General features: G+C 36.4%; 1 long non-coding RNA gene across 1 annotated transcript; it reads left to right on the forward strand.

Annotated features, from left to right (window-relative positions):
• The first annotated feature begins 241 nt into the window (after positions 1–241).
• LOC121885882 lies at positions 242–4,301 on the forward strand. Its single transcript, XR_006092631.1, has 6 exons — positions 242–409; positions 870–931; positions 1,157–1,312; positions 1,562–1,676; positions 3,708–3,753; positions 3,879–4,301. It is a non-coding gene; the product is annotated as an uncharacterized LOC121885882 (long non-coding RNA).
• The last annotated feature ends 715 nt before the right edge of the window (positions 4,302–5,016 follow it).

A 5,016-nucleotide genomic window follows, 5' to 3' on the forward strand; every position in this document is an offset into this window, starting at 1 on the left:
ACAAGCAGGAGTCAATAAAAGAAGCTCTGTGTGCGACTAGTTAAAGGTGTAATGCTGGTATGATGTCAATATAACCCTCTATTTTTGCTGAGAACAGCAAAGAAAGAAAAGTAAAGCAAGAGGTTCCACGACACACACGCACTGTTTCGGTATGCAGTGTGGCCTAATCAACATTAAAATACTTCGTCCTGACTGACACCAGACGTTACACCAAGCTAGTTTTTGTAGTTAAATGATTTACATCAATCTCTGGCTGCTCAAAAGTGTGTTGTGCTAACATTATTCCGTTAGCTAGTGGTTTGTTAGCTATAAGAAATCCATAATTAACCTGACAGCTTCATGTTACAAATCTAACTTCAACATGCCTTAACATTACAGATGTTAGCATTGTATCTTCTGGGTTCAAATGGTATGTGAGAGCACTGTTATAACAGGTCATTGTGAAAACGTCACCCTTTTTTTCATTTATGTAACTTAATAATTAATTAATCTAACATAAGGTCTGATAGAGATGGCAAAATGAGGCAAAGAAGAAGGTCTCATAATTTACCACCAAACTAAGTGAAATTACTGTGTTCCAAGATTTTATTTTTGTATTGAATCATCTTTATCCACCTCTAACCAGCTGGATGTAGAGGCTGATGTAATCAGTTGCTACATGCCTATTGATGTATGAAGTAATTTAATGTGTTGCACACACACACACACACACACACACACACATATATATATATATATACATAATACTGACAGACTGTGATGAAAGGACGGTTAATTAAAAAGTAATCACTCTCAGTAAAATGTTCTTCAAAGTAGTGCATATATCTTAATCCTGATTCCTTTCTTCATCTTACTTCTACTCCTCACAGGTAACAACCACTCCTGCTGATGAGTCCAGTCTCTCCCATCATCCCAGGTCTCACTGCACAAGGTAAGATTTTTATTTATTTATAAGTAGTTCTTTGAAAATCTACAGACAAAGCAAGTTTAGTCAGCTCTTTTGGCAGTTGTGCTTGTTATACTATGTGCATGTTCTTATGTAATATTTCACACAAACAATGTTCCTCTGTTGTATAAGTTTCTTAGTTTTCAAAGAGAAAACAATACTTAGGTAATAGAATTGTTGTCAATTTAGTGTTTGATTATTACTCATCAGGAGAACCTGAACCTGAGATCCTGTGAGCGATCAAATGGATGCTGTTGATGGAGACCTGACTTCACCACCACCTTGGCTGTCCTCTTCACATTTTACTATATGTCCACCATTGAATATCAGGATGAAACAACAACATTGCAGGAGCCTGTTCAAAAGGTATTGCCCATCAATATTTTTACATCACATCCCATTGCCTTTACATACTTTTACTTGCATTTTCCCTATGATTGCTAAAATTGCTATTAAGATGTCTTTTATATAAGTTTGTTATAATGGGTAATTAAAATCTTCAAAAACTTGCTTCTATGTTTGACAGTCTTAAAAACATATGTTTTGATCATACCTTGGCTATTACACTAACAGTAATAGTAAAACATTTTTATTTTTCTGTCATCTACTGTACAGGAGCTGTCATTCAGTTTGCTGAAATACATGAAGAAGCAGTGGAGGATCAAAGTAAAAACTAGGGGAGGATCAAAGTGAAATCACTGAAGTGGGCTTTTGGACTCTTTACAGACAAGTAGGCATGCACAAACACCATTTTGAAGACTCTATGGACACCTGCCTGGTGACTTGACATCTCCCACAGTTGAATATCCATGTTTAGATTACCCAAGAGTGTTTTGTTTCAAGGAAATTACAGTGTCTAGTATATTGTCAAGTTCAGTCATTTGATTCTTTTTTTCTTACTTAAGAAATGATCTTAAGTTGTGAGGATTTGTTTAATTGTAGCTACAGATGTAAACAAACTTTTTACATATTGAATTTTTAATGTTGTCTTTGTAACATTTGCTAATGTTTGTAATATATACATCTGAAAACTTTGTTTACCTTGTTGATCAACTCTTCAACTGTTGATCAACAACGTAAACAGTCAAAGAGTTGGTTCTGTACTCATTTATTGCAATTTGAAGATGTGGTTGCTGTAATCCAATAAACAGTAATATAAAATTACTGTATTTTATTTTACAGTTACAATATTGTTACTGTAAATATAAATACAGTAATCTTGCTGTAAAATAAATTACAGAAAGTTTACAGTTTATACTTTACAGTAACTTGACTGGCAGCAATTGACAAGTCACTTACTCTGTTCTATTCGTTCTATTCTGTTATTCTGTTCGTTAGTTACTTGTCAATTGCTGCCAGTTAGTTACTGTAAAAATCACAGTAAGTGTCTTACAGCATACATAATAAATCAGAACACCAATAAATGCAAAGTAGAGCCTTTTTTCATCTGTATACCAAAGCTATAGGATGGTGGAATTATTGTTGATTAGTGAGTGGTCACCAGCCAAGGAATTTGCATTCAAATTGTGTTTACTTACCGGTTTAGTCTTGGAAGAAGTACAAGATGCTTTATTAATTCTATTTTGCTCTTCGGCTGGTAAACAGCTCCAGGGCATTAAACAGGACGGTAATGGCAGTTTGTTTTATGTTGTCCTCAACTGTTGCTTCTTCTAATGACTTTTAATATAAATTCTGTCTATCATCAAAGTAAAAACCTTGTGATATTCTCTGTGTTTTCCAAAGATGAGTTCCTTAGGCATTTGTCATTTATTGTTTTGGAAATAATGTTGGAGTCCTGTAAAATGTTTGATATGTTTGAAACAAATTTAATGGTTATAGGTGTCAAAAATGAATTCAAGGATGTGTATAATAAATTAATGCCAACAGACCCCTGCTTAGTTATGCTTTATCCCAGTTCTCCTTTTTTAGGAGTTAGATTTGGTGTGGGGTGGCTTATGACCACTTATTACTTGTACACCCAACATATGACAGGTGATAGATATACCACATATAAAGACCAACAACAAAGGTGTGGAGGACCATTGTTTTTAACCATGCTATCAGCATGGCCCTTGGGAGGGCAATTTCGGTCTGTTGGTCAGCCCACTATTTTGGCCCAGACTAAAATATCTCAACAACCATTTAATTGATTGCTGTACAATTTTGTACATTCAACCATGGTTCTGACAGAATGACTCTTACTGATTGTGGAGATCCCCTGACATTTCCTCTAACACCAACAAGACGTTTTGGCAAGTTCCCCAAAACAGCAAACGCATTCATTCAGGGTTAGCATTTAGCTCTAAGCACTGTTGTGCCAAAGTACAGTCTCTTCTCTATATAATATGTAATGTAATATATGTAAGTTTATATACTGTTTAAAGCACTGCATCTAATCAACTAATAGCTAATGACTATCTAGGCTGCTAACTGACATTACAGGTGCACTTTTCCCTAGCAAATTTTTGTTTGGTGGTTCGATCAACAACCTAAGGAGCAGGACAAGACGTGTACATGTTAGAAAGTTAGATAAGAAGGAGACTTTAGCAGGAAAGCCAATGTGGGTTGTTGTTCAGAATCTGTGGCTCATGTTCAGTAGCCAACTGCTATCAGGCTCAGTGTGACCATCTGCCCGCCACATTATCGCTTCATACAAAGATTTGATCAACTATATGGACCGTATTGCTATACATTAATGCAAAAGTAGAGGGCATACCATGAAATAAAAAAATAATAATTAATTTCTCCTTTTTGGTTTCAGGTTGTTTTTTCTCAAAGGTGAACACAGGATGTGATTTACAGAGCAGGTACTGTATGTATGTTGTAGCAGATGAATACAGTTGAATCTCAGTTGGACTTTAAATGTTGCAATAACATGACATTAACATAACAGCTTGCAGCTGTTCATCCTTTTCCTTTATCTATTCACCAGGTGAGATTATTTTACTACACTGCTGAGTGTTCATGGTGCATCACACCGAGTCGTCACCGTCAGTCTATGGCTGCATGTCAGGATAATAACCAATCCCCTCGTGGAGAAGGCACGCTCTGTTTTTCCAGCTTTCCACTCACCTCTCTTCTCTGTCTGCCTTCCTGCTCCAGCAAATGTCATTTTGCCTGCATAGGGGTAAACAGGCAAGAGGGCCATGTGTTGCAAACTGCAGTAAAAACCCCACTTGAGACGCATATTCCGAATGCACTGTATACAAGTCCAAATAATGCTCCTAAAACCTGTATAACATCGGCATATCCTGTGTCTTAATCAGAAAATTCAGAATATTGTCATAGTTGGAAAAGTGGAATATTAGTGTGCATGTTAACGTAATCATTGAAAGCAAAAGTTGAGAGGAAGAAATAAAAGCACCTGTTACTGCTATTACTGTGTTTATTTTAAAATAAAAGTTTCTGCCTATTCAGTTGATGGACATAAATGAAGTGAACAATTGCAATAGGCCAGCTCCAAAGGTTTGGATAAGTCAATAATATCCTGACTGTCCTTATATTTACCTTTTTATATGCTCCTCATGTACTCTTAGTGTGTACTTCAGTTATTCCAAAGATTTTGGAAGAGTGTGGAAAGCCAGCATAATGTTAATTTGTACGGTTGACTCTTTCACAGTTTCTACACTGCACTCTATCATCAACTTGGTGTATGAAAGGCAGAATTTACAATGTAAATTTAGTGAAGCTGGCAGACAGAGAAAGACCCATGAGATGACATTTTTATAGCTCTTCTCACACACACACACACACACACACACACACACACACACACACACACACACACACCTGGATGGAGCCAACCAGACAGACTATGGCAGGATTGAACAGCACGGGACTTTTTTTTAAATTAATCTGTTCTTATCAGTGTTGCTTGTTGCTGACCCACAGGGTGACTTGCCCATCGGGAAAATTCCTGTCAGTCCAGATGGTCAGTGTGCCACACAGTGTGAAAATTGTAGATATTGTAGGATTGTGTAGGGAGTGACTGGAAGGTAGTGATAACTTTGGTAGGAATGTTTTGACCCTGTTTTGAATATTTGAAAATTGAATAATGATGACTATGAAGA

This window comes from Thunnus maccoyii, chromosome 19, assembly GCF_910596095.1.
Source record: "Thunnus maccoyii chromosome 19, fThuMac1.1, whole genome shotgun sequence".
Classification (NCBI taxonomy): domain Eukaryota; kingdom Metazoa; phylum Chordata; class Actinopteri; order Scombriformes; family Scombridae; genus Thunnus; species Thunnus maccoyii.